Source organism: Vombatus ursinus, unplaced genomic scaffold, assembly GCF_900497805.2.
Source record: "Vombatus ursinus unplaced genomic scaffold, bare-nosed wombat genome assembly UNPS02014813.1, whole genome shotgun sequence".
NCBI classification, from domain to species: Eukaryota; Metazoa; Chordata; class Mammalia; order Diprotodontia; family Vombatidae; genus Vombatus; species Vombatus ursinus.
The window spans coordinates 6,064,937-6,089,846 of record NW_020954591.1 but is presented as its reverse complement, the minus strand read 5'-3'; the positions used below and the strand labels follow the sequence as shown (position 1 = coordinate 6,089,846).

The window sequence follows — 24,910 nt, the reverse complement described above, 5'->3', positions numbered from 1 at the left end:
ATGATGATGATGATGATGATGATGATGATGATGATGATGATGATGATGATAGTGATAATGTCAGTTCCTTCCTTGCCCCTGGGATATAGTGAGTGCTTAGTAAATACCGGTTGAATATATGATAGTGATAATAAAGAAACAAGATCTTATCTGTTGTGGGAATACAACATACATTTCAAACTCTATATTCTCCATTGTTTCAGATTGTGTGTCAAAGACTTCCTATATACTCTACTTCTCTCTTCCTGCCTCCCTGGTTCATGTATTCTACACATGCAAACTGCTACTTTTCCCCTTTGGGATTCACATATTTGCTTTATACTTATCTGACTTGTTCTTGTTTTATGTAAGATACTTTGTAAGGCATTCCATGCGTGTGCCCTGTTTTCCTGACCTAAACTGAGAGCTCTTGGAGACAGAAACAGCTTCACCTATTGTTTTCTATTGCCCTTTATGTTGGGAATTGGGACTGTTCCTTGGATCAGTACTGAAAATCCAGTAGCTGAAATGCCTCTTTGTTTCCATGTGAGCCTCCAAGCTACAAAACAAAGGACTCCTAAAAAAAAAAAAAGGTTAAGAATTGCTCTAAGGAAAATAAATTTTTTTTCTGAATGAAACTGAAATGCCACCCTTAAGTCAATGGCCAGCAGTTTGATTAAATTAAATTAAATTCAACAAACTTTTTATTAAGAAACCACTTACTTCCACAGGGTAATATACTAGGTGCTGGTGATACAAAGACAAAAAAAAGTAACAATCCCTGCCTTTAAAGAGCTGATCTTCATCTGAGGAGATATGACATGTATACATATAAATAAATGCTAGGTAAAGTCAACGACACAGAGAGGTTAAGAGACTTGCCTAGGACTATATAGCTGATAAGAGTCCTAGGTAGGATTTGGATTCAGGTCTTTATGGCTTCAAGTCCAGTGCTCTATCCACTGAGACATCTATTGGTCTCCAAACTTTTGTACTCCGTTCTTGCTTTAGTTGTAATCTTGCCCACATGGCATAACCTGTCACTCAATTCAATTCAAATAGATTCCACTTCATTTGGCAATCGTTGTTAAGCACTTGTTAAATGTTTGGCACTATTCCAGACCCTGGACATACAATAATGAAAAATGACACAGCCCTCTGTTCTCAATTAACTTATAATTTAGTAAGAGGGATGAAATAACACATACACATATAATTGTAGCACAAGTTAGAATATGATACATATATAAGATTCATTCAATGGAGAGAGAGTGTGAGAGCAAGTGAGAGAGAGAGAAGAAATATAGGGAGGGAGGAATTACTTCTAACTGGTTGAGTCAGAAAAGATTTAATGGTGGAGGAGGCATCTGAAGTGGTCCTTGAAGGAAGTGAAGGTTTTCAACTCAGCAAAATTCAGTGTAAGTCCATTTCCAGGATGGGGGAAAGCTTACACCAATCTTGTCATGCTTTTGCCTGCCTTAGACCACTGCTTATTCCTCTCTATTGCGTACCTATGTCTTGATGTCCACCGAGTACTTCATACGTCAACCTGTACACAGTCTTATGTTAAAGAAGTATGCTAGGAAGGGTTATTGGTTTTTGAATCTTTATGACTTTGCCTCTTACAGAATGTTAGTCTTTTTGGGGGATGGAACACACTTTCTAAGGGGAGAAAGGACTCCTGGGTGATAATGCTCCAATCATAGCAGAATCCACGGGACTCCAATTTGATTGGATATTTTCTGGGGCAATGTTGAGGAGGGATGACAGGGTAAGTTACAGATGAATCAGTGGAAAAAATGCTGTGTTTGCAGTCGAGTGACCTAAATTAGATCCGGCTCTGCAACTTACAATTTGTGTGATCTTAGGTATCTATCTTTAAAATGAAGGGATTAGAATATGTGGCCTCTAAGGTCTCTTCTAGCTGTTAGGCTATGATTCTATGACCCTGAAATTTCTTTGGCCCTCTCAGACTGGAATTAATAGTTGTTGTTGTTCAGTTGTGTCTGACTCTTGATGATCTCTTTTAGGGTTTCTTGGCAAAGATACTGGAGAGGTTTGCCATTTTCTTCTCCAGCACATTTTATAGATGAGAAAACTGAGGCAAACAGGGTTAAGTGATTTGCCCAGGGTCACATAGCTAGTAAGTGTCTGAGGCTGGATTTGAACTCATGTCTTCTTGACTCCAGGCTCATTGCTCTATCTGCTGTGCCACCTAGTTGCCTAGTTACAGAGAAGGTTACAACTTGCATTCACAGAGGGAATTTCTTGACCCAGAAGATCTCTACACCAAAGAAATCATGGGTCTGAGTCCTAGTGTTTCTATTCTTAACCTTATCATGAGTCTAATGTGAAGCCTTTCATAAGAGATCCTCTAGGAAAAATTTTACCCAGGAAAATAAACACTCACAAACTCAACTGGGATGTTGTCAAAGCACTCTAGTCCTGGAATTTCACACTGACATTTCTCAGGGAAATGCGCTTACAGTTGCTTAACTTCCCCACCTCCCCTTGGCAACGTTCTCAAAATTCAGTTTCAGGCTGCTCTGTATGCATTTGATGTTCTTCATGTCTAGCAGACCTTCAAATATCACCTTCTCCCTTGAATTGCCCTGCTTTTTGTTTGTTCATTTGTTTAAACAGTATTGTTCTAAGGGCTTTGAGTACCTAGGGTGCACTCACAGCTAGGAACTCTACCTGGTTCTTGTCCCTTTTTCATCAACAGTTTAACAAACTTCTATTAAGCACTGAACAGAATGTCCCACAATCTGAGTTAGTATGGCTGTCAGACGGTGGGGAGTGTTCAAGCTTCAGAAGGTTCTTTGGGTCTTCCTCAGGTCATAGTCAGCAGCCCCATTAGTATGGTTTCCCAGGCAACACATCCATTATTTTTTAAAATAGATTTTTACTGATATTCTTTTGTTTTCACATCATCAACATTTCCTGCTATATCCACCCCCCCCAAAGAGTCATCTTTTATAATGAAGAAAAAAAAAAGGAAGAGAAAAATATTCATTAAAACTAATCAACATATCAAAAGAGTCTGACAAATGCAGTGCTCCATGCCCATGAGCCTGCAATTCTACAAAGGAGAAAGGAGAAGTCACATCCTCTCAATAATCTCCTCTGAGGGTCTTTCGTGTGCAAACCTAGATTATAGTTTATATTTGTATGTTCATCTGATTTTGTCTATTTGATTAGTCTCAAAGGTCTCCAGTATAGAGAACCAACTTTTTAATGCCAGAGGTACTGGACCTTCAATAGTAACTTTAAAATAAATGGAGTTCTTTGGTTTACTGCAAAGGTAGGCTTACAAACACATATACTCTCCCATTGGACTTCACTGAAAACAACTGAGCAAGTTGAAGGACTATTTTTCAAGATGGGCATGAAACAGTGTTATTTAATTTCATTTTCCATTCAAGATGCTGTCTCCTTTTTAGGAAAAAATAGAGTGGAAGAAAGGGAAGGCTAAGGGGAAAGTGGATGAAAGAATAAAGGAAACTAAAGTGCAAAATCAAATGGTAATGTGTGTAATCCTAAATATTAATCTTGGAAAGATATCATGGTGTAGTGGAAACGGCAGTGAGCTGAAAGTCCAGAGACCTGAGCACTAGTTCTAAGACTGCCAGTGACCACTGGGACTTTAAGCAAATATTTATCATAGTTTAGTCCTCTATTAGCAAAGAAACTGATAAGAAGTATAGTTTTTTCTAGCTGTAAGGAGAGATTGATGGAAGGATCATGGGAGGTGGGAGCCTTGGAGTTCTCATGTGTAGATGCCTGACATAGGCCAGTGGCCAGTCAATTGCAAAGAAATGATGTTGCCACTTGTTGCTACCCCAACTGCAAATAATCACAGGCTGTTGGAGCCTTGCCTGATTCACTGACTCACTTGAGGAGTGATATCTGCCAGGACAGAATTTGCTGCTGCACTGGGACCTGGTCACTTCCTCTGCCCCACTCATTGCTTGGTAAACTGGCATCAAATCTCTTGCTCTCTTAATTCTGTTTAATTGAAGTCTGTACTTTTATAATGAGTTTTGTCTCTACATAAGCCAATTTTTATTGCATTTTGTATATGTATTTGCTATAACTGATCAGACTATGCTATGGAGAAAGACGAAATAGAACTCCTAGACAATAGTCTTTGAACTAGCTATAAGCCTATGTTGAAGCTCTCTCTCTGGAGACACAAAGAGGAACCTCAATAGAATCATAGAATGTCAAGGGGAAAGAGACTTCAAAGGTCACCCCGGTGCATATTAGCTATGTGAATCTAGGGAAGTCTTTGCCTCAGTTTCCTTATCTCTAAAATGAGGGAGTTGCACTTGATGGGCTTTGAAGTGCCTTCCAGCTCTAAATCCTTGATTCCATCTTCCTACTCTAATTGCAGACCCACACAACATGCCTGCTACAAAGTCCTTGAAAACTGGTCATATAGTCTCCACCTGAAGCTCACCATTGAGGAGAAACTCACTATCTCTCTGTGCATTCCACTTTTGTACAGCTTTTAATAGGAAAATTTTCTTCACACGAAATCTGAGTCTCTAACTCCCCATCATTGGTTCTAGTTCTGCCCTCTGGGGAGAAGACAAACAAGTCTAATCCATTCTTCCATATGACAGCGCTTCAAATACATGAAGATAATCTTCCCTTATCTGACATAAGCATGCCCATTTCCTTCTATAGATCACTACATAGCACCCTTTTGACTTCTCTCATCAACTTGGATGTACTCCTCTGGACATGCTCCATCCTGACATGACCAACCCATATTGTGGTGTCCAGAACTGAACACAAAAATCTACATGTTGTCTAACCAAAGCACAATATAATCAAACTATCTAAGGTTCCTTTTTGGATGCCCTCTATATGCTTTCCATATGTGCTCCTACACATACTACATTAAGTTTGGGGTTGAGAGCAATCCTGATCACCTGTCACCCACCCTCCACCTGACTCAATAATGACTCCCTCCTTCCTACCTCACATGGTACTTTGTGCCTCTCTAAAGCACTGATCATGTGTGATTTTGTGTATGTGTCTTATTCCTTTTCAAAACAACAAAAGCATGTGAGGGCAAAGATAGTGTTATTTCTTTTTAATTTAATTTCATCATTTTTTTAAATTTGTGGAATAAGACAAACATTTCCATAACATGGTATGATAAAAAAAGATGAATGCATATGAAACTACAAATCTATTCTGCACAACTTGCTATTCCTTTTAAATATACAATAAAGTTATCATCTGTATTTCTTTTTTTTTTTTCCTTCCCTCCTCCCCTGCCCTAGAGATGGCTACCATTAGACACAAATATGTGTCTTTTATCGCTTCAGGATGGTTTGGTCAGGCATTCACACCTAGAAGAGGCAACCAATCTCAAAGAACAGAGATTGTCCCAGGTAAACAACTGAAGAACCCCAGGAAGCTTTCTTCCAATAAGGGTGGAAGCTGGACTTCCATAGAAGGATTATAGAACTTTGAGGGCATGTTCACATTCAGTGCAATGTTTCCTGAATGAAATCAGGTAGTGTTTTTCATGCTCATTTCCATGTCTTCTTTATAAGAAAGGGGAAAAAAAAGAGAAAGAAAATTTAGACCACCCGAGACCTGTTCTGCTGTCTCTGTCTACTGGAGGTAAGATGTTCCCTAAATATTTATTTTTACATGCGTTATATTTGCAGATGTGGAAACAGAGTTAAGTTAAAAATAACTCTTTACAATGGGGCAATCATATATTGGAATGTTAGTCCAGGAATGAGACTTGGTCTTTTCAGCCTCATCCTTCTGGAAAGTTCTTTCTGACCAATACAAGTAAATACCCCCAGCTCCACTTCCTAAGAATTTCCTTTTTTGTTTGACTTCACTCTAAAACTGTGTGGAGATTAGTGAGAAAGAGAGATAAATATGAACATGGACATTGTCAGTTCTGGGGACCCAACCTTCTTTCCTGCTGGGTGTTTGGTGGAGAGAGTTTTGCTTCCTCCAGGCTCACAGAGCCTGGGTTGCCCATGAGCTGGTCACGGCAAAGCGTCCTTCCACATTCCAATCCTCAGAGTGAATGAATACCTCACTTAGATGATGTGTTTTAATGTAGCTCAGGAGAGCAGCAGTGTAATTTACAGCACAGGTTTGGGAAATAACTCTGGCTAGAACAGGGGAGACAGCCTGGTTCCTAGAGTGGAATCTTTGGTTAGAAGCCTGGAGAATTGGTTCTAGTCTTGTCTAACGACTATTTCCCCGTGTGACCTTGGACAAGGTTCTCCTGCCTTCCTGCCTTCCTGCCTGTGCTTTACCTTCCCAAACTAATAAATTGGTGATAGCCCTTGTCCTCAGAATGTGTATAAAGTACTTTGAGGGCTCAAAGATAATGAATACATATAAGTGACTTATCAAAGGAGAAAAACGACTTTGAGCAGGTAGGTGAATGTTTTGGTATAGGAGGTAAAATATGGTTTTAGATTGTTTGGAGTTCGTAGGAAAAGAGGATATAAACAATAATTTGGATATCTCAAGAGATGACATAAGTAGCTGACTATTATTACCTGTGCAATGGAGACAGGTTCAGCTGAGAAAAGATAAAAAATAAATCATATTGTTTGCCATGCCTTCTATTTTCTAAACTACCGAAGTATCTTCTCCTTGTTATCTTATCTTTTCTTACACAAGAAAAAAAAAATTGCTGTGACACTTTTTGCCTTTCAGAGGCTGACTGTTCTAGTTACCAATCACAACTAGCCTTCCCACCTAAGCCATAAAGAATCAGAGGGAACTAAAAGAAAAAAAAAATTAGAAGAGCATTATGCCTTTTCGAAAGAAGTATTAGATTTCCTGAATAGGCTCAGTTGATTAGTTGCCCCACACCCTGGTGAACACATCTGAAATTATTTTGATTGTGACAAGTCTCTGGCTTTCAGGTTGCATTGTAATGACTTCCAATCTCTCAATCTAATTTGTCCCAATCATGAAAAACTGGCCTGCACAGCAACACCTTATATCCACAGATTTGTCATTTCTTCTAGAGCAGGGCCACCACAACCGTAGTATAGCAGGGCTCAGTTAAGCCCCCTTGCCTTCCATAAGCCAGCACCAAATAACAATCAGAATAAAGACCCACAGACTCAAATGGCATCTGATAGGGCAGCTCCCCTGGGACTCCCTCAGTTGGCAAGATTTGTCCCCTCTGTGCAGACCCATTTTCCAAATGGCAGAGCTAATTTGAACCTATTTCAATACATTTATCATCCTGAGATCAGAAAGAAAACCTAGCCTTTCCAAATCGTTTGTACCCAAGTTTAAAATGACCACAGGTCTGACTGTGGTCAATGACTATTTCATTGTGGAAAGTTGTTTAGAAGAAGTGAGTCTTTTTATCAGAGATGGATGTGCAGTAGTTTGGCAGGGAAGGAGCTCTTATTATAAAAGCAGCAGCAGACCCTGCTGTATGTTAAAGTTAGCCACTAAACAACCAAGACTTTCAGAGAATGCTCTCAGATCATACCCACCGACGGTTTCAAAGTTCAAGCTATGTGACAGAGTGCTGCTTACTTACCTTGTAAATTTCAGGTCCAAAGAAGTCTTTGCCTTTTAAAAAAGGGCATCAAATATCCAGGTTTTGTTTTCTTACGTTAAAAAAAAAACTCATCTGTCATACACACATACAAGCTCCCTTGGAGGACCCACCCTCTCCTTTCTGAAAACCAATGAGGAGACTAGGGGAGCACATGTGGGAAGCTGCCTCCCTGGAAGTCTGTCACAGGAAGCATATGCTCTTTGTGACTGAGGTGCCAAATTAACCTTGGCGTGAGCCAGACAAAGCACCTCATTGTGGAGGTCCCTGGAATCTCTTGAGGAAGAAAAAAAAAGCCTCCAGCCAATCAACAGTTTTCCTGCTTTTGGCAAGATAGGACTGTCTGTCCTTCATTCATTTTAGAAAGTGGAAATCTGTTTGCTGTTAATTAGCTTCCTGATAAACCAGTGTGACCATTTACAGGGATTCGGAAGTAGAGCCCCACCTGTTGAAATGATTAAGAGAGGCAGAGTAGCACAGTGGGAAGACTACTGAACCTGGAGGCAAAGGCACTGGGTTCAAATCCCACCTCTGACGCTTACTACCCTTGTGACTTGGGGCAAGTTGCTCAAGCTCGGTACGCTCCCCTGTTACCTCCCTTATAAATGAGGGTGTAAGACTTAACCTCTGAAGTTCTTTCTAGATCTGGATCTATGACCCTATGACGAAGGGGTTGGATTAGATGATCTCTAAGATCCTTTCTATCTCTGCATCTTCGTTTATACGGTCTATGGTATGGGGAAAGCAGGATAGAGAGTCTTCTAAGGGAGGAAGAGCTATGTAGAAAACCTCTGGCTTTCATGACTGGGAGCTGTACAGTTAAACCCTAACAGCTCACTTTGAGAAGCTAAGTGGCTCAGTGGATGCAGCAAGACTCAACTTCCCGAGCTCAAATCTGGCCTCAGACACTAAAGAACTGTGTGACCCTGTGCAAGTCACTTAACCCTGTTTGCACCTGTTTCCTCATCTATAAAATAAGCTGGAGAAGGAAATGGCAAACCACTCCAGTATCTTTGCCAAGAAAACCCCAAATGGGGTCACAAAGAGTCAGACATGATTGAAACAACTGAACAAGCTCACTTAGGAAATTTCTCTCTGAGAAATATTACAAGGGTGTGTTATTGGATTAAATTCTATAGCTGTGCATGCATAGTAAAAGTTATTACCAACGTGACATAACCAAAATTCTTCAACTGTGCCTCCTCCCTTTTCCTTCTCCCCTCCTTCTCTCTTTCCCCTCCTCCCTCCAGCAATTTACTACATTATTTGGAAACATTCCCTTTTGCCTCACTAGGCCCACTGGCAACATTCACATTGCCCCATGTCTCAATTGCAAAATCAAGCTGGTGACAGACAGAAAATGTTGAGTTTGAGGTTTCTGCCAAGCTAGCCAGAAGCTGTGGTGAGGGGAGGGATGTACACTGAGCAACAGTGACAGGAAAACTTTCTGACTGACTGAGCAAACACTTGCTCATTTGGATTCTTTCTCATTGTGCCTTTATTTACATGTTATAGCATGCTACAGAAAAGAGAAGAAATGCAGGTGGGGAAAACAAAGTCAGTGTAACAGCAACTGTCTTCCAAATTCAAATTCAAGATTGGAGTTAAGACTGATCTGAGCTCAAAGACAGATGGATACTGTCTAGTCCTCCTTCCAATCCTCCCTGAACCCACGGGACTGGTGGTTGTCTACACGATTAATCACCTGTGTAAAACAAAAACAAAATGATTCCATTATTTCTCTCCAGACTCTGCTTCTAACTCTCTAGACTTCTTTCTTCACCATTTTCCAGTGGTCTTCTCATTAGAAGATCCCTCCATCCCTAAAGCCTTTTCACCCTGAAAGATCCCACTGTCCCTATGGCTTCTTTCTCCACTTTAAAATGAGGAACTAGGACTTGTTCTTTTCAAAATGAGTTTCCTTTGTAGTGCTAACATTCTATGATCCAAATAGGCCTGAAATCACCTTTAGAGCTACATTTCTTAGACCGATTAGGGCCCCCACAGTAATTACAGAGCAGTTTGCAGAAGAGTGTGGAACCTTGAGTATAGACTTCTTTATAGCCCTTGTGAGGTGCCCACAGTGAACTATGGGACCTGTGAATGGAGTAAGCTCACTCCCTCCTTTGGGGCCACTATTCTTCATTCTTCCTTCTCTGTCTTCAAACTCTATTGTTAAGTACACAAAGAAACTTTATTGGTGAAGTTTCCCAATAGCTATTTGCTTGTGGTAGCATCTTATGCTTCTCTTTGGGGTGCTCTGTTTTCCTTTGGGGAAATTATATGTGGTACATGTGTGGTCATGGTATTTGAGGGAAGAAAAGATCTGAGAACTACACTCTGAAAAATGGGAAAACATTTCATTAAAGACCTATAAGATCAATAATATTGATAATTTCATCTCATATTTAAAATATTCACAGTAGGAAATATATTGTGTCAAATGGAATTCAATTCAAGTTGACAAACACTTATTAAATATCTACTGCGTACAAAACACTTTCCTAGATGATGACCAGACAAAAATGGAATATAACCTACCCTCAAGTTGTTTACTGGGCATAAAGGTGGGGATGGGAAATACAACATGGACAGTGATAAGTAAAAACAAAGATATAGAAAGTACTTTTTAGAGGGGAGAAGAGACACAGAAAGGCCTTATACAGGACATAGCATCTAAACTGTGTTTTAAAGGATGCTAGGGATTGATTCTATTTTTTTTCACTTTTATTTTTCTCAATTACATGTAAAACTTAAAAAAAACCATTTTTAAAGTTTTGAATTCCAAATTCTTTTCCTTCCTCTTTCCTCTTCCCCCTTCTTAAGAAGGCAAGCAATTTGATGTAGATTATACTTGTGAAGGCATGTAAAACATATTCCATATTAGCCATGTTGCAAAAGAAAACAGACAAAAAAACCTAAGAAAAATGAAGTAAAAAAGTGTACTTCAATCTCCACGCAGACTCCGTCAGTTCTTTCTCTGAAGATGGATAGCATTTTTCATCATAAGTCTGTCAGACTGTTTTGGATCATTGTATGGCTCAGAATAGCTAAGTCATTTACAACTGAACATATTACAATGTTGCTGTTACTGTGTACAATGTTCTCCAGGTTCTGTTCACTTCACTTTGTATCAATTAATATGTCTTTCTATATTTTTCTGTAACTAATCTGTTCATTATTTTGTATAGTGCAATAGCATTCCATCACGATCATTTAGTTGTGCAGTCATTCTCCAATTGATGGGTACCCCTTCAATTTCCAATTCTCCTCCACCGCAAAGAGCTGGTATAGATATTTTTGTACATGTAGGTCATTTTCTTGTCTTTTTCCTTTTCTTTTTTCATTTCTTTGGGATACAGACTGGATACTGAGTCAAATAAAATACACAGTTTCATTGCCCTTTGAACGTAGTTCCAAACTGGCCTCCAGAATGGTTGGATTAGTTCACAACTTCACCAATGGTGCATTAGTGTCCCAGAGGGGATTGATTCTGGAGGTAGAGATGAAGAGAGAATATATTCCAGAAATGGGGGACCATTAATTTAAAGGTACAGAGGTGGGAAAGGGAATGTAGCATTTGAAGAATATCTAACAAGTTAATTTACCAAGAACTGAGAGTGTGTGAAGAGGAATAAGATAAAATAAGCCTGGAAAGTTATGATGGGAGCCATATGGTGGAGGGCTTTAAATGCCAGGCTTGGAATTATAATAATAAAAGAATAATGATGATATAATTATATAATGTGATATAATATAGATTATAAGACAATGTGTTATATGTTATATATTATGATATATAACATATAATGTGTTATAGAATATATTATATGGTATATATTATATAATATAAATATATATTATGTTATATATTATATTGTAATATAATCTATATTATATTATCCACTATACATCATATAATATAATAATAATACTAAGGAACTACTGAAGATTTTAGAGTTCAAGGTCTAATGCTAAATTCAGAAAACAAAGGGATAACAGCAAACTTGGAGTCCTAAAATGCCTAGCCTTTCTCCCTACACAGTGTAGAGGCTTAATTCATGATAACCTATGGAAAAGACACTTATCCAGAGAGCCTTTGAACAAAGACCAAAAAGAAGTTATGGAGAGAAATACAATGTATCTTGACTTCACTTAATATCACTGATGAGTTGAGCCAAAGGAAGAATATTAGATTTTCATCATAAGGTTTCAGTTGTCCTATTGGTGTAGTTTACATTTATTTTGTATCATGCTTGTTATGCATGTGGAGTTTGTAGTTTATACAGTGTCGTGCTCCTAGTGCTCCTGGTATGTATCTTTCCCAATCTGGGTTTTCCAAGCTTCCTTTATGCTTGATATTAACTCATCAGATGGAGTGTGTTTGGTCACTAATGTGGGTACAACCAAGGAAGGACCTGTATAAACTAAGCCACCATCAAAAGTCACTCTGTTTTCATTGACGCAAGGAAGAGACGGGGGCAGCTAGGTGGTGCAGTGGATAGAGAACCTGCCTTAGAGTCAGGAGGACTTGAATTCAAATCCAGCCTCAGACACTTGACACTTAACTAGTTGTGTGACCCAGGGCAAGTCACTTAACCCTGATTGCCTCACCAAAAAAAAAAAAAAAAAAAAAAAAAGAGAGAGAAAGAAAAAAGAAAGAGGGACAGGGTCCTACGTTTAGCCCTGAACACTTTTGTGGATAACAGTAGTGGTCACAGCAGAAATCACTACCAAAGCCTCAGGGGGAAAAACCCAATCCGTGTAGCTGGTTTCTGCACTGGCAGGAGACATCCAGACAGCCTGAAAAATTAGATTTCCTCTGAATGGAACCTTTACTGACCACATAATTTAGGATGTTTGGGGGAAATTTTGTAATAAGAACAAATGAGGGGCAATGAATTATATGAATCTTCATTGCCAATATGATTGCTAGTTGTTTTTGTTCAGAGGAAAGAGCAGCTGTTGATGCTCTCCATTAAGGACTTCCTTAACTTTTGCTTGCATGTGTGTGTGTGTGTGTGTGTGTGTGTGTGTGTGTGTGTATACACTAACACACAATTTTGGTCAGTGATTTAATTCTGTCACAGTTGTTCTTTCACCTAGACATGTAAACTTAGGAGAAAATCCCTTTGACCTTGCTTTAGAAATGTTTGTATTAAAATGTTTGTAAGTTGCTTCAATTAATATAAAAAAGACTATTATTTGTACAGTAGCCCTGCTCCTGGGAAGTTGTATATAAATCAAATTTTTGTAATTATTAAAAAATTCACTAGGGGAGTTTTCTTCAAAAGATCTTGTGGTGAATGTTTTTCTCTTAGGAACTAATCAATCTCTAATATAAGTTTTGTTATAAACTTGAAAGCCATCCACAAACACAAAAATTCAAGTACCTAAATCAGAGCAACAAAAGATTGTACAGGCCTCTGGATGCTCCCATTGCTTATAGTGTCTTTCCTAAGTACACTGTCTCATGAACCAAACTTTCGGTAGGTAGATGGACACACCTGCTTTCTGCAGCAGAAATCTCTGAGGGCCTGTTTCTCTTTAAGGTATTTGTTTGCTGTAAACTTCAGTGACATTAAGGAAATGCAATAAGGATTCCTAGAGTTATCTAAGATCTGTTTCCCTATAAAATATGTAGCTTTTTAAAGCCAAGGGCTGATCTGGAAAGAGGCCTCCAGTGACTTTGCCATCGCTCACCTAGTAAACCTACAAAGAGCCAGCCCTAAGCAAAACTGTAAAGTGGATGGAGGTCATTTCTAATGTCTCTTGTCCCTATTTTCAGAGATTTCATGTTCCTTCTTACCAAACTCTGTAATACGATGTAATACTGTGGAATACAGTGTATTGTAATACTTTAATACAATAGAATACTGTAATACTGTAATACAGTGGAAAGCTCACTGTGTCTGGTGTCTGACATGACCTGTTTGATGTGAGGTAAGATCTCTCTCAGCCTCAGTTTCCTTGTCTAGGTACAGTGGATAGAGTGCTTGGTCTGGAGTCTGGAAGACCCGAGTTCAAATTCAGCCTCAGACACTAGATGTGAGCCTCTGGGCAAGTTACTTAATAGCTGCCTACCTCAGTCTTCCTGACTATAAAATGAAGATAATAAATAGCACCTGCTTCTCAGGCTTGCTGTGAGAATCGAATATGATAACATTTATAAAGTGCTGAGCATACCTCCTGGCACATAGGTGTTATATAAATGCTTGTTTCCTTCTTTTCACTGTGATGTAATAACAATAGCTGCCATTCATATGTGATTTAAAGTTTGCAAAACACATTACATATGCATGTTATCAAAAATAATCCTATGAAGCAGGATGTAGAGATATTTTATGAGAAAAACGGGACTTACGGAGATTAAATGACTTGTCCAGGGTCACATAGGCAGTGAATGCCAGTGTCAGGTCTTCCTTACTCCAGGCCCAGCACTGATCCACTCTTCCACATTGTCAAATGGCATCCTTCTTGGGCTCTCCTTCCACAAAGTATCTCGGTCAAAACTTAACTGTTCAGTGTTCTATTTCTTGGAGGTGTATCTTTCTGAAGTGTATCAGAAGCCTTCCAGAGGAAAAAAAATTGGACCAGTGAATGTTAAAGAGACTGTAGAAAGATAGGGACGCTGATACATGACTGGTAGCACTGTGCATTGGTCCAATTGCTGTGGAAAGTAATTTATAATGATGTTAATAAAGTGACTAATGTGTCTATACTCTTTGATCTGGTTCAAGTATTGATAAGCTTAAGGAAGTCATTGATAACAAAAAAAAAGGTCACATATATGAAAATATTTATAGTGACATTTTTTGTAGTAGCAAAGAAATGGAAACAGAGCAGATAGCCATCCATCAACCGGGGACAAGTTAAACAAGCTGTGGTATATGGATGTAATAAAATATTATTGTGCCACAAGAAATAATGAATATAATGACTATAGATAAGCATAGGAAGAATAATATGAACTGATACAAAGTGAAGCAAGAAGAATCAAGAAAATGATGTATACAATGATTACAATAAGTAAATGAGAACAAAACATTTCAAACAATGCTGTGAAATTATAAAGACTAAGCCTGACCCCAAAGAAAAAAAAAATATAAGATTGTATCTCCCTTACTGCTTTGCAGAGATGGAGAAATGTGAGTGTGGAACATTGCATGTGTCAGAGTTTGGTTGATATGTTGGTTAGTTTTGCTGAACTATTTCTTTTTCTCCTTTTTATTCTTTGTTACAAAAGATGACTCTTTGGGAGGCAGAGGTGGGAGTGATATATTAGGAAATGTAGGCCATTCAGTTAATCGGCATTTATTAAGTACCTACTATGTGTCAAGTACTATGTTAAGCATTAGATATATAAAGAAAGGCAAAAACCAGTCCCTGCTTCCAAAGAATTTGAAGGGTTGTAAAAACAAAAGATAACAATGAAAAAAAAGTTAAAAAAGAAATTAACCCTTCAAATGAGCTCTAAAACCCCCTCATCCATCTAAGGTTATACAAAAAAGGAATTGATCCATACTCATAATCTCATTGAGCAGCCAGAGATTTCTGAGCCTACCATGCTGATCTGGTCTGCCAACACAGGATAAACCTGAGTGCCTTAGAGTCTGTGAATCTGCCCTGAAATCCCAGTCCAGAACAACTAGCATTTACATAGCACTTTAACATTTTTAAAGCACTTTTGCAAACTTTATCTCATTAATTTTCACAAAAATCCTGGGAGGTAGATGCTATTATTATCCCCATATTACAGATGAGGAAATTGAGGCAGAGAGAGGTTAAGTGACTTGCCCAGGGTCACACAATAGCTAGTAAGTGCCTGAGGCCAGTTTTGAACTCACTTCTTCCTGAGACCAGGTCCAGCCCTCTATCTACTGTGCCACCCAGTTCCCAGCTTTTGCCCATCTGAGCAGACCATCACATAAACCAATGCTTCTGACACCAGCAAGGACCATACTTAGCACAAACAGGTGAGAAGGATCTAAAACAAATGGTATAAGAAGCCCAAGAATAAAAACAGACATTTTGCTGACACATTCAATGAGCATCTCTCCCTATTAAATGGTATTCCTCTTAGGAGAACTTGACTTATTGGCTGCTCTGAGAGATCTAATTGTTTTTAAAAAGTTTAATCTTTCTGAGGAAAACCTGGGGAGCACCAGACATGGAAGAGCCAATTTGCAAATTTATGCATTCCTCCTGGGTGATGATACAGAAAAAAAAAAAAAAAACTATTTCTCTAAAGACAGAAAATACTATATTGGCAATCTGGCTCCTCTTTGCTTATGTGTGCATGAACACATAATGTCCCAAAATAAATTACTCAAATATAGTCAAGGGATTGAACACTAAAAATTAGGGGACAGAATTCTTTTTTGAGTTCTGATTCCAGCAATTTTCTGTGCCTCCCATACTTCATCCATAAAATGGGGAGTAATGACTGGTACCTTTCTTGATACCATATTGACTCAGGTGATCTCATTTATCTGGGTAGTCCTTCCAATGGTAATATGGATTGGCTTCTAATTCTTTCTCATAAACTCTTCTCAGCCCTCTCGTAAACTCTCTCCAAGGGGTGTACCCAATGTACTAGGGGCCTTTCTCCAAATCTTTTTAAACACGATGCAGCCTATTGGGTGGCCACAGTTTATCCTTCAATTTAGCTGTGTAATTGTTCCATCTCCTTTACCATACATTTATCATAGATCTTATCTATTGATCTATCTTTGTGTTCACTTGAGGGAGTCAAGCAATTCTTTCTTGATAATATGCTGCGGACTACTCATGCCCAGTAAGCCTGTCCGTTAACTTCTGAGTGGCTTGAAATTGTGATTCTTTTGAGATTTCTCCCTTAACACTAATGCCTGCTCTCTGTTTATTACCTCCATCCATTCTTGTACATAGCTTGTTTGCACATAGTTTTCTCTCTCTTTAGACCCTGAGCTCCCTGAGGGTAGGGACTGTCTTTTGTCTTTCTTTGTGTCCATCCCCACTGCTTAGAACATTACCTGGCATATTGTAGGAACTTAATAAAAGCTTATTGACTGACTGACTGATTATTATATTCCATGATTTGCAGATAGAGAACATTATCAGAAAAAAAAATCTTGGTGTTAAAAAGCTAGGTTTCTGCTTTAGGAAACGTCTGAAGTCATTAAAAATATTGCACAATTGACCAAATTTAAGCCTATCTCTTGATCCTTTTCAATTCCAGGCCCAATTCATCATCTTCTTCAGTCTGTTCAAGATGTATGTACACTAATAGTACAAATATACATTTACTTATAGAGCAGCTCTATAGACTAGGACATAGTGACATTGGGCACCATATATAAGCATTATTCTTTTGGTGGGGAACTTTGACCATATCAGGAATTATGGGACTTCTTTCTTGTCGTGGGCTGGGCAAGTGATTAATTGACTAATAGCTAGCATTTATGTAGCACATTAAGATTTCTAAAGCGCTTTGCATTCATTATCTCATTTGATCTCATATATTATCTGATTTGATTACAGGCTGTTAGGCCAGACTTCTGAACTTGGAGTTTCAAGGTTAGGCCTCAAGAAAGTAAAATTTTTGAAATAGTTTCTTTTACTCATTATAATTTAAGTAGACCAGTTTGCAGAGTGTTTTTTCTTTCTTTGTTTCTCCGTTTCTTTTCTTTCTTTCTCTTTTTCTTCCTTTCTCCCATTCTTCCTTCCTTCCTTCCTTCCTTCCTTCCTTCCTTCCTTCCTTCCTTTCTACTATCAGCCTAGGAAAACTTTTATTTGACTTACCACACCTCTTTGTAGTCATTTTAACCTACCTATCAGCTATTTTGTACCTTTTCACTAGTCCAGCGTTTTGGCAGCCAGTTTCCAAATTCTCTTTTCTAGTATCTTCTCAGGCACATCCACTTCTATCCCCATGCCTTTTTAGACAATCCAAAGTTCACTTCAATAGGACCTTGTTGAATTGGCCTCTGTTCCCTACATCACACCACTCAACAGATCAGATGTGTAATGGATAGCGTATTTTCTTCCAAGGCCTTTTACACACTATCTGTCCACCTCACTTCTTTCTTCTTTTCTACATTTTCTTTCCTTCCTTCCTACTATCTTTTATTCTTGTCTTTCTATCTGAGATATGAACTCAGTGACAGCTTGTCTGAAATCTATGTAACCAGAAGACATCCTATAAGATGCTTAAACCTCTCGTAAGGATCTTATAGCGCAATCTCAAAAGGTAATAAGCTTTAACTGTCTTTAGTCTCTCAGTCACAGATACATATGGAATGTTTTCACAATAAATGCATTCGTTCTTTTTTCCCCATACACAGCAATTTAAGAATTCTGAGTGCTCTCTGCCAGAGTACCATCTTCATTGCAGTAACTGAATTGGGAAGACTTTCCCATGCTCTTTCTCACACATAGATTCACTTGAATCCACCTTGAAAAGGTCCAGACTTATACTGGGGAAGATTAGGGAGACCCAATCCATGGAATCAGAATCATAAGGAGGTAATAGCTCCCCCTCTCCTTCTCTTCTTCATTTCAGACTGTCAGGTTCGTCCTTTATTGCTTGGACCTAAAATGAGTTGGCTGGACCAGGCCGGTGAGGATTCTTTCTTGAGAGACAAGGCAAATATTATTTGGGGTTGTAGCTCATTGAATTTAGCAATTAGTGAGTCCTAGATGCAAGAGATGAGTAAAAACATGTAAACTTTTAACTTGGTAGGTCTTTTCTTTAGGTATCATTCAAATGGCAATCTTGAAAATATTGTTCTTTCTTCTCACCATCAAATGGGAGTGCTGATTGGGAACATATGTGTGAAAATGCAAAGGCTATTTACCAAACAGTTTGAAATCAAAGACAAAAGGAAAATTTAGAACAACAACAGATTCTTCACTGGGGATTGTCAAATTCTGCCTCCCAGGGACTGATTATGTGGTCTGCAGTACTGTATGCTGGTTCTCATTTTCTTGTTTATACCTGAACCAATTAAAATCCTTTAAATCCAAGAATATATTACATGTTTTTGGTGTTTGACAGGTCTCTTTTCCAGGTAAACTATTTTGATTATCAGTTCAATTAAACAAGATGAAAAAAAAAAAGAATCAGACCCTGCCTTCAAGGCCCTTACATTCCTTTGACCAGATGCTTCAAACTTTAACTTCCCTAAAGAGTCTAGATTTTCCATACTGAAAATTTGGGATTGGTTATTTGTTTTCTTCAAAGTACAATTTATCTGTCTCTCTCTTTCTCTCCTCTCTCTCTGTTGTGCATATAGAAGTGATAAATACACAGGGTTCTAAGAGAGCTCTCTACTAAAGTCTCAGTTAATGGCAAGAAAATCTGGAAAAGCTCCTTCCCTCTAAGTCCTTGGGATAAGGGTCACATTTTCAAGAAGTGTAGTTTGGTGCAGAATAGAAAAAAGGCTATAAAATGTACATGCTAGAGGCTCGGGAAGTGGTATTTTGACCTTTAAACATTTAGCCATTAAAACATTCTCCAGGGGTATAATATCCCTGACTCCTACAAAAGTAATACCACCATTCAGGTTGTGGAGATATTACTGACCTACCACCATTACAGAATGAACTTTGAGCTGTTCCCCTACCCCCTGTCCCCAGACAGAAATGGAGTTGTGCTGATTCTTAGCACAAGTGACCGAAGGCAGGCCTTTGGAAGACAGCCAGCTGGGATCAGGAGTGCAGACTGTGACTACGGCAGAAAACAAAAGTAGCTGACCCACGTAGGGCCAAACCAATGACCTTGGTCTCGTTACTGTGCTACTATCGCCCACTGAGCTGATCTATTCTCTCTCTTCTCCCTTTTTCTCTCCTTTCTTCCTTCTCTACCTGTGAGGGACTGTCTGATGTTGGCAACTACCAGGTGATCGATGTGGCAAGATTAGGGTAGAATCTGGGTATTTTGGAAGTCGAGGCAGGGGCTGTGGTAGGCGGAGTCGTGGTGAACTGGGATGGGCTGGGTACAGAGAAGCCCTGAGGCAGTGGGCAGTGCTATGTGAGATAAGCTGGGTGCAAGGAAGTAGCCGGAGCTTGTGCTCCTGAGGCAAGGGGCGGTGCCACGTGGGAGTGGGACGGCAGAGGGCGAGTTCCCTTTGCTTAGTCCCCTCCCTATATGCAACGTCAACCCCAGATGCCTCCTTCCTGACTTCCTGGGTCCCTTTGTGTGGCACTGACCCCAGACGCCTCCTTCCTGACTTCCTAGGTCACGTACTCTGTCTATGCACTAATCCCAGACACCTCCTTCCTGTATCCGGTCCTAGCCTCCTACGTCACTCTCTCCCCCTTGGTGTGCTAAACTCAGACAGCCCCTTCCGGTATCTGACCCTACAATCATTGGCTAGTAAGCGGGCTGGGGAGGAGGGGCTAAGTAGGTATTTAGGAACGAGCGTGGTCAGATCACGCTTGCTCTCTCTCTTGGCTCCTGCTCTGTTGCTCTGGCCTTGCTGCTTGGGCTTGCTGTGATGGCTTGCTGTGATGGCCTCTGAATAAAGCTTGGGTGTTGGCAGCCTCCTGATGGCTCGTCTCTGTGTGTGTATCCGGTTGAGGACCGAAGACTGGTGAGTGAGTATGACTCTGGCAGCCTGCTCATTATAGGAGGAGAGGGTACGGCGCTGCCGGCACAAGGTCGGCGTGGCTGGTACATCTACCTCTTTTCATTCCCCTTCCTTTTCTTTATCTTTCTCTTCTTCCTCCCCCTCTCCTTCTCTTCTTCATTCCCCTCCTCTTCCTCTTTTCCCTATCCTTTCCCTCTGCCTCTCCTCCTCTGCCTCCTTTCCCTTTTCCCCGTCATTCTTCACTTACAAAGCAATTTAGCTATCCATTTTTACAGAGAAATTTTCCTATTCAGGTATATTCTTTTCCTAACAAGGTGCTTCCCCTTCTGAGTTATTGTTCCTAATATTTTGTCCAATGTGTTATGCATCTCAGTCTTTAAAATGAGGACATTGGAGTAGATAAACTTTAAGTTTCCTTACAATTTTACATCCCTTGGACATCCTTCAAGCTGCCAACAATTCTCTCAAATGAGTGGATACCTTTGAATATCCTATCTCCAGGCAAAGCCAGCAGATATCTGAGTAGGAGCTTTCTCTTTACTTAAGACTGCAAGATTTTTCAAGTTTCTTAGCCTAACTTTAGCCCTTTAAATCTAACTAGTAGACTTAAAAAGACTAGTAGACTTAAAAAGAATATGCAGAATCACATGAATAATAGCATCCTTAAGTGCTTATTGAGTTTTTCCCCATCTCTCAGTATTATCATAGGGATATGTCAGCCTCCAAAGAAGAAAATCTACCTTCCTTTTAAAGTCTTTCAGGGAAGGGGATACTGTACCTTCTTTCTCATTTAATAGCAACTTAAGCCTGCAGATGGCATCTTCTGCCATACACAAGAGCAAAATTTCAGCAGACTGATGGGGAAGGTCTTCCTCATTACTTGCCTTCTGAGACACAACCAAAATTCTGTTTTGTTTTGTGAGTTTAAACAGCCCACCATCCCACAGGAAGATAGAGTGGCAACAAAATGATGTTAGAATTTCATTTATTTTATTCAATTGGCTCAAACTGTTACAAATCCTGAGAGAGTGGCTATTATCAGGCTGTGCTTGGATAATTGCACACAAATCTAATAGATACCCATCTTTGGCAAAGTGATAAAATGAGGAATCCTCTGGATTTTACATTATACAATAATAAGATTAGAGAGCTTAGGTGTACAGGTTAAATAAAAAATGATGCAAATGTATCCTTTTAACCAGTCAATCTTACCTTTCTGAAGGTAGATAAGCCTTTAGGGCTTTCTTTCCATTTCTAAACGATACCAACCATTGATTATGACTGCAGCAGACATCATATGGCTATTCTAGCCTGGGGAACCTGTTTTTATGTATCCCCTGAGCTAAAAGATCATTCATTTCCTCTTTTATTTTGCTTGGTCTTTCTGAAACCATGACAGAAGTTTCTTGCAGTGATTAATAGTAGTGGATTTTATATAGTACTTCAAAGTTTGCCAAGCACTTTTGTATAACATTATCTCATTTGATCCTCATTGCAACCTTATGTAGCAGGTGCTATTATTATCCCCATTTTCCAAATGAAGACACTGAGGCTCAATGAGGCTAGGTGATTTATTCAAGGTCACAGAGGGAGTAAACAACAGAGGTAGGATTCAAAACCATCTTCTCTGATACAAATTCATCCCTCTTTCTGAAGTATCTCCTGGCTCTAAATCTAGTTCTCCTTCTACACCAACATGGCCTCCTGAATCCTAGTTCTTAGTCATTTTGGCAAGCATATATATAAGAACAATCTTGGAAATGTTATGTTACTTTCTAGCAGTTCCTGCTTTATAGAATTCTCTTTTTCTTCTCTTTTTTTTCTCTCTTTCATTTCTTCTTCTTCTTCTTCTTCTTCTTCTTCTTCTGCTTCTTCTTTTTGGTACTGGTTGCTTCAAAAACTGTGAGTCTAATTTATCTTAAATGCAGAAGTTCATAGACCCAGTCTCTTTTCTGGTATCTAATGGCTTCATAGAAGAAATCCATTTTGGAATGTCGCATGTTTTTATGCTTAGAAACTTGACCTAAGCCAGTTTACCCAAGCCAGGTTATTCTAAAGATTACACATTGTATTTGATTTTTGTTCTGGAAATCTTATAAGCATCTTTGTCCCGAGGTATTCCAGACCTAACCTGTGAGACAAAGGAAAGTGCAAAGAACAATTGGACTGAAAAGGCATGTTGCGCACTCCCTGGGGATGGAGTGTGACAAGGCTCCCTGGTAAAAACAGGTTTTGAAGAGACTGAAGAATTGGCAGGCCTTCTGAGGCTCTGATGTAGCACTTTCTCCACTTCTAAGGTCCTGCCCTTCTGAGATGGCATGTTTTATGCTACTTCATAAGATATAGGATCCCTCAGCCTTGATGTGAGCAATTCTTCTCATCCTTGTTCTTTTCTGACAAATCATCCTTCCTGCGGAAGCCTCTGAGGTCAAGTACAAAGGATATTCTGGCTTAAAACAGAATTGCAGGCATTGGGCATGAAATAGGATTAAAGTTACTTACAAATATGTCACTGCTTGTCCATCCCTTCTCTCCTCCACCTCTCTTCCATTGTTTATACTTCTGAAGAAAAAACTTTTGCACACTCCTTTGGTTAGTAAGTATTGTGTGTATCTTTGCTTTGTGACAGGGATTCTATCTTCTCCAAAAAGCCAGAAAATAAAGCTTATTCATTTTCAGCATGATGGAATATTTTTAATTCAACTAGTTGAATTGCCTACCCTGTAGACTACACTTTGAAGTGTGCTAGGTGCTAGGTATACAAAGATAAAAAATGTTTTGGTACCCACCTTCAAAGAGTTTACGATTTAATTGGAAGGACACAGTAAGCAAACAATGATACAAGGTGGAACCGGATAAAGTAAAGCAGAGAGACCCACAAAGTACTCTAAGAAAATCTAAGAAAAAACATATGGGGGAGGGGCATCAGAAAGGCTTCATAGAAGAGGGAACAGGAAAACTTCTTTAAGCAGAGGAACTGAGTGGACTTGGCAATTCCATCCAGTTTGTTACAAGATCATAGAATTGTAAATCTGGAGATGCAAGTTTATCTAGTCTAAGGCTCTCATTTTGTGGAGATTCGCATGGGATCACACAGCTAGTAAGTGTCAGAGGTGGGATTTGAACCCATGTCTTCCTAGTTCCAAATCCAGCAGTCTACTACCCCAAGAAAGCCCATTCTGGAGTCTTTGTGTAATTTGGGCACGTATTTCCAAAACTCCCTGTCTACTTCATGTTGACTTTGCCAGTTTTGGATCCCTTTTTGAAAAAGTTCTTTCTCATATCCTGAGTAGGCCCTTGGATTGAGATACCCTGTGAACTCTATCTCAATCCTTTTAAATCCTAAATTAGTTTGTACTCACTTCTCCAGCAGAGTTCTTTCTCTGGAGAAGGAGTGTGAAGGAAAGAGTGAATGAGGAGGATTTCAAGTCATTAGCTTTCCTGGCCTGCTTCTGATCAGAGGGATTTGTCCAGTGGAAGCTTCCCTATTTCTGTTCTTTATATATTCAGACTTGTATTCATATTATTGACATTCCAAATTGTATGCAGAAAAGCTTGTGGCAGAAATTCTCTCTTAAACAGAAGTTTTCTACATATGAATTCAGAAACCCTTCCAATCCTACCCAACTGCTTATTTGTAATAGAGAATTCCTTTCTTCCATGGTTGTCAGGTGATAACAGATATCAGCACTCACCCAGATAGGCTTTAGCTTTTGCCAGTAAAATATTAATTCATGCTTTTCCCTTAGTTCTCATACAGGAACCCATGAAGCTGCCTGGACCACACAACAAAGAGAAATTTAAAAGCCAAAAAAAAAAAAAGACTAAAATGGTATGTTCTCTTTTGCTGTCTCCCACACAATGTTGCAGATTTTCCTGTCTCTTCATCTACTCCCTCCACCCCCTTTTTCCTGGCTATTTTCATTCTCTGTGCCAATTAAGCTTGTTCTTAGAACTTTTTTTTTTTCAAAAATAGAAAGCCAACAATAGCTATGCACATAAAGTCATCAACATTATCCCAGGCAAAGGCATGCAAATAATCAAAAGGAAAAGATACATTCAGAGTGAATTCATCACTGGACCTCCAATCCAGATTTTCTTGACATTTCAAGAATTGGATTTCTTCTTAGAGTAGTGTCAGGAGCTTTCAGTGTGGCAGCCTCATGCCAGCAACATGGCAGCAGGCCCAAAAACATCCCAGAAGCAAGAAGAGATCAGATTGGCTGCTTGCCTGCTAGCCTCAAATTAGAGAAATTGCTTCTAATGCAGTCTTTGCTTTGTTCTCCACTGAATGTAGAATGACTCAGAACTTCTCAGCAATGTATGCATGTATATACATATACTTTCCTGTGGGCCCTTTCCTGGACACTGTTTTTTTCTTAGACTATTTGGTTTCTGCCTATTGCCATGTGATAAGTAAAACAATGACCATCCCCAGTTCCCTGCCCATTTAGGGACTGTTTATTCACATATTCAGTAGAGGGTGGTATGATATAGTTAGTAAGCATGAAAAGAGAACATTATTATGGCTATGTATATTGAAATTAGCATGACTACTGGGCATAGTATCACTTTCATGTTAAGGAGATATCTAGAGAAGTATTTTTCTTAATCCTTTATTCCTGCAAAAAGGAAAGACAAGTAGAAGAAAGCAATGAAAATAGCTCTATATTTGGAGTCAGAGAACCAGGGTTCAAATCAATATTCTCTCATTTATTGCCCGTTTGACTTTTAGAAAGTCATTTCACTCTGGGCCTCAGTTTTCTCATCTGAACAACTGGGT

The 24,910-nt window shown here is 39.2% G+C and overlaps 1 protein-coding gene and 1 long non-coding RNA gene across 3 annotated transcripts in view; one reads left to right on the top strand and one right to left on the bottom strand.

Annotated features, from left to right (window-relative positions):
- Positions 1-7,581, bottom strand: part of STARD13 (StAR related lipid transfer domain containing 13) — a 708,719-nt gene extending 701,138 nt beyond the window's left edge. Inside the window, exon 1 of the mRNA XM_027877625.1 lies at positions 7,538-7,581. The gene's annotated coding sequence lies outside the window, so the exon portion shown is untranslated. The remainder of the gene's footprint in view (positions 1-7,537) is intronic.
- Positions 5,470-24,910, top strand: part of LOC114054450 — a 145,112-nt gene continuing 125,671 nt past the window's right edge. For both annotated transcript variants that reach the window (XR_003570482.1, XR_003570483.1), the window contains exon 1: positions 5,470-5,622. This is a non-coding gene — a long non-coding RNA (uncharacterized LOC114054450). The remainder of the gene's footprint in view (positions 5,623-24,910) is intronic.